The following is a 10,305-nucleotide window of genomic DNA, read 5'->3' on the forward strand; positions in this document are numbered from 1 at the left end:
GGATTAGCTTGCGTAACTTGGGTCATTTTGTACTTTTTTTGTATCCAAAATGTGTGATTGTTTGTGGTTAGTCTGTACTCAATTTTTTGCTCAATTTGTACTCAATTATGAGCTTGTTTGGACTACTCAAGTTGGTCTCCTTTTGTTTTCACTACTCAATTATGAGCTCAGTTTGTACTCAAGTTGCTCAGTATTTGTTAGTTTCAGCCTATTCTTGCATATCTTCTGGTTCAATGAAGGGCTTTCTTTATTTTGTTTGTTGATTATGGAGGCCAACTATTCCCTCCAAATCAACTTAATGGAAGATGACACTTCTCCTTGTTTAAGTTAAAATATGACGAGGTGACCAGGGTGAGTCTTGCATAGTGGTCGGTATTGTCTACGAGAGAGAACGGTTATAACTAATATCTAAATTCCTAGGTACTTACTTTAATAATGAAAACATGCCTGTATTAAAGATGATCCTTGAAAATACTCCTGTGACTAATTCACCTCCCAGGTGCTCATAATGTATCACATGCATATCAAAGATCTGAGAAAGATAATAATCAAAGTCAAAAATCAATAGCAAGGCATCTGTGAACTCCAAAACACTGTCAACAAGACTAACTTTCAAAACACAGGCATCTGTGAAACTCCAAAACACGGGCAACAAGACAGAATATCATCCTGAAGATAAAATTCATGATTTGTAGCAATATAAGAATCAATATCTACCATTTAAAAGGTAACCATATAACTAATTAATTTCATAAACATGTTTACAAATAGGCGACACATTCATAATTGGCGACACATTCATAATTGGCGACTCATTCATAATGTAAACATTTTGGTTTGTAACGATATATCTTCATCATATCGTCATCATTCTTCTCTGTTTCCTCTTCTTTTCCCAATATTGCTCTTCTTCTTCTCCACAAATTGGCCTAGCTGTAAATTTCATGATAAATATTAACACCAAATTAGTGCTATGATGTTTTGTGTGCTCATTCCATGTTGAAGTTAAAAGTACAGAATTAACTTAAAAACAACTAAACTGAACATATAAAAAATTCACAAAAAAGCAAATCATAGGTCATGTTATTGATATCTCTAATTTACACAAGCTGCAGCTATTAATGAAGTTAACTGTCAATTCCTCACTGAGAGTACCTATGGCCAGACCTGTTGTTTATATTATTTAATCTTGAACAAAATCATGCAAAGAAAATAAATATATAAAAAACCATAGTTTGGCAGGGGATACTAAAGTAACCTGAGAAGTGAGAATACCCAAAAAGAACTGCTTTAATCTAATCTAAATTCTTCATATGACTTGAAAACAACTAAACTAAACATATAAGAAATTCACAAAGAAGCTACATATGAAAAAAATAATATTAATTGTACCTTGGCAAGTTGACTTTACAACTAGTTCTATAATGCCCGAGTTTACCACATCTGCTATATTTTTTGTATTGGCAAGAATTTCACTTCCACTAGCACTTGGTTCCCCCATTTTGAACACTTTATTTGCCTGGCTTGGCCTATTGTAGCTCCAACAGCTGTCTAGATCTGAAGATAGAACAGAATCAGGATGAGTAATATGAAATATCAAAATGATTTATGTGGTTTTGAAATAGCAACAGAATTAGAGGGCATACATGTAAAACCCCAAAAATTTTATAATAAATATATGTGAATTATTAATAGTGAATAATTCTCTTATGAGGAATAATCATGTATATATATATATATATATATATATATCAGATATGTATATTTATCAGTGTTTGGGAACCCAGACCAGCGTACAGAGAGTTTCAGGCTTCATTTTCTTTTACGGTTTTGTTTTGGTCCTATTGGGTTTCGGGTCGGGTTAGGGTTTTAGTATATATTCTATTTCAACCCAGGAGAGCCTCTCTCTTCAGCCCAAACGTAAAACCCTAGCCCCATTCCTCTTTTCTCAAAACCCTAGCTGGACCTGGTGATTTAGGGAGTTTGGAGGAGTTTCAGGGGATTTTTCGCGGATTTGAGCAAAGGAGGATCATCTCCAGAGCAGTTGTCAGCACCCAAGGTGAGTACCATCTCGCCCAAATCCCTCACCCCTGTTTTCTATGATTTTCTTTTGAGTTTTTATGGGTTTTGATGAGCCAAAATGATATTTTTTTGTATAAATGAACTCTCTACATATGGTTAGCAAGAATCAAAAGTTTCAGTTTACAAGAGTTCTCAAATGTTGGGTTTTATAAAGATTTAGATCTGAAAATTTGCTTAAACAAAAGTTAAATCATGTTTACTGTAATCAAAACGTTTTGATCTCGTTTCTCTGTATTTAGAATGTTGGGACTATAGTTTACATGCTTAAAATTTATTGTTTTCCTACAGTATGATTTATAGAGACATTAGATCTGTATTATCGTAGAAAATTTCAAAAGTTTGTTTCAGGTTTAGTAGCTGACGGAAAACCAAGATTGGGTTTCTGTCCGCTTGGCGGTCGACCGGTGCGGTCGACCGCTGAGCTCGTTTTAGGGCTTCGGTCGACCGCCAAGTTTATTCGGTCGACCGCGACGCTTGTTCAGTCGACCGCAACATTTATCCGGTCGACCGCGATGTAACCGAGATGCTTAGCGGTCGACCGCCAGAATCATGTCAGGGTTCGGTCGACCGGATCGGTCGACCGCCGAACTCTCTGTTGTATTTTCCCTGTTTTGTACATTTTTGAATATTTGTTCAGGTTCGAGTGATTTCCTGGACTATCTGACTTTGGTATTTGGTCTTACTAAGTACCCAGGCATGATAGAAGCCCTGAGAGTACCAATTAGGGATATATACACTGTTTTGACTGTGAATTGATATAGGTAGATTTCACTATGTATCCCAGTGATATTTTCACCATTTCACAGTCCTCGTGTTGGACTGAAATCCGCAGTCCTCTTGTTGGACAAGCATTACCTCTTAGTCCTCGTGTTGGACATGCATAGCTATTTTAATCCTCGTGCTGGATATACATTATCACCCGGTCCATGCGTTGGACAACGGTCACATCTGGTCCATGCGTTGGACAACGGTCACATCCTGTCCATGCGTTGGACAACGGTCACATCCGGTCCATGCGTTGGATAACGGTTATATTCAGTCCATGAGTTGGACGTTTAATCTATATAGTCTATGTTTTGGACACTTAATCGTTTTCTAACATGTCACTCATGTGAGTTTATGTCATAACACTTATGTAAATCTCGATATGATATTCATGTAAGTAATAACATGATGTTCATGTTAGCTATGGTATGGCACTGTATTTTTGCTCTGAGATTAGCTGTATTTCTTTTATTATTGTTTTCTGTACTAGAACCTCGGGTCTGGTGTTTAGAGATTAACAATTTGAGATACAAGGTATATACATGAGGGTTTCCTTGTTTGGATTATTTCGCTCGACGTACCTATGCTCGTGTTGTAAATTTCTAAATACTAAAACCCTCTATAGTAGGATCAATGATTTTAGATCTATTATGTATATTATCTGTATTTTGTTATACAACGAGCCCTTTTCCCTTGGGGTTGGTTGTGATGTTACTCGCTAGCGCTTTGACGCTCGTTGTCCCTCCCCCTTTCAGGTCACAAGCCAGGAGCACGGAGAGCCGCAGGCTGATAGCGGACCACATTAGTGTTCAGTTTTACTTTCTAGCTATGTATTATTTTCTTTGGGCTCCACTATAGTGAGGTTAGACATTTGAGGGTATTATTCTATAAGTTGTAAAGGCTGTGAGCCTTATCTCCTTATCGTCAAATATTTGTATTTGAGACTTGTTGAGTATTTCAGTTTATCTACTCAGATCTTGACTATGTATTTCTGTATTGTTGGATGATGAGATATTTATGTGACTATTATCATTTCATCAGTATTCCTTGTATTATCTCTTACCTGTTTTGTACCTACACCAGTTATTGATTCTACTAGATAGATGTTAATTGTGATGGTGAAACATGTTATTGCATGGTGTGGTGCATAACAGGTTTGACATTCTTGGTTTCACCTTGGACTGCAGCCTTGTGTGAACCCAGGGGCGTCACAATACATTCCTTTGCCAAGGCCAAGGAAAGGACCTTTGCCAAGGCCAAAGAAAGGACCAACTAGACTATTGGGTTTTAGGCAGCCCCAATATCTGAGAAACGTCTCCTATCTAATGGTGGTGCTTGAAGAGGCAATGATGAGCAAAGGCTGGGGTTTCATCCCAGCTCCAAGTATCAACATATCGTCTTCACCCATAATATCCAAACAGATTTTACCGTAGCCTATCCATCCCATGGAACCTGAGCCATTTTGGTTGAAACCTGAGTTTTATTTTAGTCAAAACTTAAAAAGTATGAGTACAACTCCACCCTCATAGTGGTTCTTTATGTTGATAGATAAGAGGATGGTTCTAGATTTGTACTGTTTTAAACTCACTGCAACCACTTGTTAGATAATACAAGCTTGACACTTTCCACTCGAATTAGTCCAATTAATTCCCCCAAAGAACATTGCCAAGGCCACCTTGGATTAATCCTTAATAACTCGAGGTTTGTAAGGAACAGTTGTCTTGTCATCCATCAGTGCCACATAATAATTTAAAACAAAATATGGGAATTAGTGTTGAAGATAATCAATAGTAGGATGATCTTACCAGAATAAATCCGTTGGCGGAGTTGAGGGCCGTCGGTGGAGTTGGGGGATCTCGAGAGACTGGATCTCGTGGCGGGGGACTGGATCTCGTGGCGGGGGACTGGATCTCGTGGAGGAGGAGCTCGTGGCAGCGTGAGAGAGATCGAGAGAGGGAGTATGGGGGAACGGAGGTCGTGGACGAGGAGCTGAGGGCGGCCAGTGAGAGATCGAGAGAGGGAGGAGGGAGGGTCTTGGAGCGGGAAAGGATTGCTTCACAATGGAAATAGAGTTTTGGGGAGAGAGAGAGAGAGAGAGAGAGAGAGAGTGAGAGAGATTTTATTGTGCCGCGTTTATCGGGGAACGCGGTGTTTTTTTTTCAAAAACACCGCAAGAAGCACACCTGGGAAGCGTGGCAGTGCTACACCAGTTCTCTCTCTCTCTCTATATATATATATATATATATATAATATAATATATAATATATGAGAATATGGAGAACTTTGGTACCAAGTTGCTTAAAACAACTTGTAGTGATATGCCTAATCTTGACCTAGACATCACACCTCAAAGATAGAGCCTCAACACCCTTCACACACTCCTATGTAGAATGTAGGATCAAGATTAGCCACATCACTACCAAGTTGCATGAAGCAACTTGGTACCAGTTTCTCCATTTTTTCTCTCTCTCTATATATATATATATATATATATATATATATATATATATATATATGTATATATCTTCATATTACATATTCTTCCCCAAACCAGATCGATCACTCTCTCAGCCCCCCTCCAAGACCCTTCCTCCTCCGCGAGCAAACTCCGGCCAGGTAAAATCTGCTATTTCCCAGTCTATGCTATTTCCCCCAACTCCGGCTATCCGCGAGCCAACTGTTAGTTTCGTCGCAGATGATTTCTTTCCCCCCCCCATCTATGCTATTTCCCCATCTCAAATCCGGTGCTTCTTTTCTTTCTCTCCACAACTGTTAGTTTCATCGGGGTGGTTGTACTTTACATCATCACGTATATGTCTGGTTATAGAGAGGATTAGTAGTTGAATAAGAGTAAATTGGACTAGATTCAGTATGAATCTAGTATTTTAGTTTTCTCTTTGTTATGAGGATGCTAATGTAGAATGAAGCAATGATCAACCTTAGTGAAGAAAGCATACTTTGGTTAAACGAGCTTAAATTATGTTGATCCATCTTATTTTGTTTGGCTGTCTTTGATAAAACCATAAAAAAAATGGATTAGGATTGATTCTGGTTTAGTTTTATCCTAACCTGACTTGCTTTATTGGGCGTGGACCAAAAGAAAAGCAGGTTTAGTGCCAAAATTTGGCCTAAAAATCGGTCAACCTTAACCTAAATTTTGTTGAATATAAGACAGTTCAAAACAAGACAATTAAAAAATGGGTATGAGTCAATCCTATCCCAATTTTATGAGTTTGCCAAGCATGTCCTTTGCAAGTATGGACAGTTCTGTTTGAAGTAGAATATCTAGATTCTAAATGTCAATCACTTCAAAAGTGATATATTTTTGTTAATTTTGGTTGATATATGTCACAAATTTGCCAAACCATTTGTTATGATAACCGACATCTTTATATGTTAAGACTTATGGTGCATGTGCCATTTTTTTTTATTTCATAGTTTATGTTCGGCTTAATTCAGTCTAACTAGTAGATTGCCGCGATTTGTACATAGGTGTTGGTTACTTGGTTTGCGGAGTGACGCAGTATCATTTAGTTAGTGTATTACTGACGAAATTACAATTTGATTTTTGTTCCTCTCATTCTTTTCGAAAACCGCGTAATATTTATTCTTGTGCTTGAGCTTGGATTTGGATTTTTGTTCCTCTCAAGGAATTTGAATTTGGATTTGGATTCACATTAAAAAGTACATAGACAAATTCAGTTCTCGAGTTTTCTTATGAGCGAGGACTTTGACAAGTTGTGTTTTGTTTTGTTTGTTCCCCCTTATTGAACTACATCCCCATTTAGGATTTATCTTGCATGTTTAATCTGGATTTATTGAGTTTGATTTGTGTCATCTCTGCGCAGATGGGTCAAAAGTTGAGGATGTGAAGAAGCTTGTCAATCCATTTTTCTTCCTCTTGCGTTTCATTTTGGGTGCCAACGCCGCAACCTACTATGTCCTGGTGCACATTTACACGTGGATTAAGGATCAGATATTCCCCAAGGGTATGCCAATACGAAGAGAGCACAGACAAAGCAAAGAGAGATGACATTTATGTATTCATTCAAAACTAGTCGCTGCTTCTTTGTCCAGATTTTTGTATGAAATACTATTATGTTTCAACTGATGGATAAATTGTTAAATGTTACCAAGTGAATGCATCCACTCAGCTCAAGTTACATCTATCCGCGGGATTTCAGGATTTGCAATCTTTACCTGATTGTCATTGGCTCATAGGTTATAAATCTTCAAGAGGATGTATTCAACGTTTGGGCATTACTAAATTCAGCGTGATGGAAGATTATTGTTGTTCTAAACTAGATTTCTTGCTTGTACTAAAGCCTTGTTTTGTGAACATAAGCAATTTCATGCCCTGTACCCGCCAATTTATTATTCAAGATGTTTTTTTATTTTGTTTTGGTCAGCCAGGCAAGCACAGTTTTTGTGGGTCATCGTCTTCTTTTTAATGTCTGCTCCTGTGCAACACAATTCCACTAGTTAGTTATGGCATATAGGTCTAAGTCAGGTATCAGATGGCTTTGATTTGAATTATTTATTGGACTTTTAACAAATAGATCGATTTTTAAAATATATCACGCTTGTTTCTTCCTTGTTTTTGTAACTGTTAATGATCGTGAAGAGAACTGGTCGGTCCATCCTTTACCGGAGATCATCATCATCATTTCCTGTACAAGTGATCTATCAGAATACGCCGTAGTTAAAAGCTATAATTATTTCTCCCATCATATAAGTTGCGTGATTAAACTATTTTATTGACCATCAATATTTAACCGCGGAGAAGAACCAAGAAAAAAAAAACAACTCTCAGTAAAAGGCATGTCCAAAAAGAGCAGCAGACACTCATCATCAGACCCTGAGTTGGTTAAAAATAATTCTCATCACCTTCATCATCATAGTATCATATTCAGACAATTCCAGTGACTGCATTACAGTATCATATTCAGCATAAAGACACCCAGAATTGGTTTGTTTACAACTCAAGTCCCAGCAGAAAAATCAGTACCCATTACAATACATAACAAAACTTCGACACACATTACATAAATCCTTCTCCATCCGTTGCAATCAAACATAAACAACTACAAAGTTAAATGTGGGTTGATCCCAGCTCTACACAAACACACAACAAAACCCTGAAACTTCTTCTTCTTCGAGATTAGAGTAACCTCACCTACAAAAAATAAATGAAATGTTTAGTTAGAAATAGAAATGAAAGCTGCAGAATATAAATGAAATGTTTATCAGATTCACAGTTGGAGTAGAGGGAGATCTATCACCAATTTAAAAGACCTTTTTTTATGGACTATCACCAATTTGCTGCAGGATATAAATGAAATTAGAAAGCAAACAATTCCTAGATTTAAAAGAACTTATTTTATGGACTATCACCAATTTGCATATAGAGAATCATTACATAGATACAAGCCAAAATGTAGCACATCATTAGCTCCGTCAAATGTCTTCCGTCGCCTATTTTCTTCTTAGTTCTGATGAACACTATTTTTGCACAACCTTCCATGGCCATTCTCAAGTAATCAAATTAATTGATTTAGTTCACAATTTCAAGGCAAACGAAATCTGATTTCTAGCAGACCCCTCTGCCTCTGCCAGTAACAATTGTAACCAAATAAGTTGGTTAAAAATTACACTTTTAAGCTCCTTAAACAGGAGGATCATGAAAACACTCCTAGAAACACCAGATTATATGTAAAAACTCTAATAATTGCTATGAAAAAGGGAAAAATAAACTCACCAGCGCTATAAAATTAAGATGGGTATCAAAGAACCAGCAGGACCTCCTCCTTTCGAAAACCCTAACTTAAAAAACAAAAGGGTTTCTCAAAAGTTGTAAAATTTCCAACTTATTTCAATTTTAGGGGCAGAAAGTTCATAGCTTTCACAGAGAGAGGACGCGTGCTTAATTCGCCGAAGAAATTTTTGAACAGAAAAAGAATGACGATGGCTGGCTTCGGATTTTAGACAGTCGGCGGAAATCGGGGGCCAGCTGTGGAGTTGGCGGAAGTCGGCGGAGTTCGACGACGAAGTTGTTCTTCCGTAGGCGGCCCTATCTCAGTCCTGCAGTATCAGATCTCAGGGCAGAATGATCAATCATTCATGGAACTGGCATCCCCTTATCAGAAGAGGTATATCGCCTTCAGAAAGGTCTGATCAAAACCTTCTCCTCACTCATTTAACTTCTTCAAATATCAATATTTCTTCTACTCCAGATGAGCTTTTGTGGACCCTTCTTCCATCGGGGATTTACTCTGTTAAATCATTCTACTCCCTTGTCAACTCTGGGGGTATAAAATCTAAGTTTTATAGCATGATTTGGAGATCTTCCATCCCAACTAAGGTAAAAGTTCTTTTCTGGATCATCACAAACAAGAAGTTAAACACGAAGGGAAATCTGATTATTAAGGGCTGGACAGGTGATCCAAGATGCTCCTTTTGTTTATCTGAGGTTGAAACTCACGATCATCTGTTTTCCAAATGCCCATTTGCACGAGCTATTTGGTCACACATCTTCCCCTCTATTCACACAAACAGTTGGCCTCAGTCGGTGGAGGAATTGATATTTTTTCATAAATCCACCTTTCTTAGCAAGGATGCTAAACTCATCTGGAAGATATTGTTGCCCTGTACTTGCTGGTGGATTTGGTTTAGTAGAAATGCTCTCATTTTCAAGGATGAACAACCTGATTCTCTACTTATTGCTTCTAACATAGGGAGATATTCTATATTCTGGACAGGTGCTGCGGATGAGAGGCTGGAAAGGAGACTTCGCAGGGCTGCCCTAAGTACTGGACTTCAGGAGCTGGCAAACAAGAGGGCTGATGCATCTGGGGATAGTTTCCCCCATGCCCTCTAAATTTTCTCTTTCACTTTTCCTGATGATGAAGATACATTACCTTTTTGTTGGTTATCTGTTGATGTTTAGTCCCCCAATCTAAGCTTTGTTATGTTTCTTGTATGTGTTAAGTGAACTCTAGTATGTAAGTATGTAATATGTGCCGTCTAGATGAATCTCCGCTGTGGGTCCAGTTTGGTAGGTGACGACATAGGTCCACTCCTTACCTGCTGCACCCTACGTGGCTCTTCACCTAGCTGTGATGTTTGCTGTTTATTAATAAAATCTTTATATGAGCAGGGTTTCTAACCCTGCTTTTTCTGCTCAAAAAATGTATAGTTCTTTTTTAGTTCTAACTGTTAGATATTTTTGTTTTGGTCAACTTTCCAAAAATGAGTTTTCAAACTATGTATTTATTAATTACTGGTATTTTTCAGAAATCCTTAGTAGCATAGCAAAAAATTAATGTTTTGGTATTTTAAAAAGTCCTATGTTCGAGGCTTGCCTACGGTAAGCCGAGATTTTTGTTATTTAATTAATCCTTTATAAGTTCTAGTGGGTGATATTGGCCTCTTTGTTTTGATGATGTTTAACAAATAATT

General features: G+C 37.7%; 1 long non-coding RNA gene across 1 annotated transcript; it reads left to right on the forward strand.

Moving 5' to 3' along the window:
- On the forward strand, positions 5,380-7,148 carry LOC109836062. Its single transcript, XR_002245812.1, has 2 exons — positions 5,380-5,463; positions 6,696-7,148. It is a non-coding gene; the product is annotated as an uncharacterized LOC109836062 (long non-coding RNA).

This window comes from Asparagus officinalis, chromosome 4 (assembly GCF_001876935.1).
Source record: "Asparagus officinalis chromosome 4, Aspof.V1, whole genome shotgun sequence".
In the NCBI taxonomy this organism is placed as follows: domain Eukaryota; kingdom Viridiplantae; phylum Streptophyta; class Magnoliopsida; order Asparagales; family Asparagaceae; genus Asparagus; species Asparagus officinalis.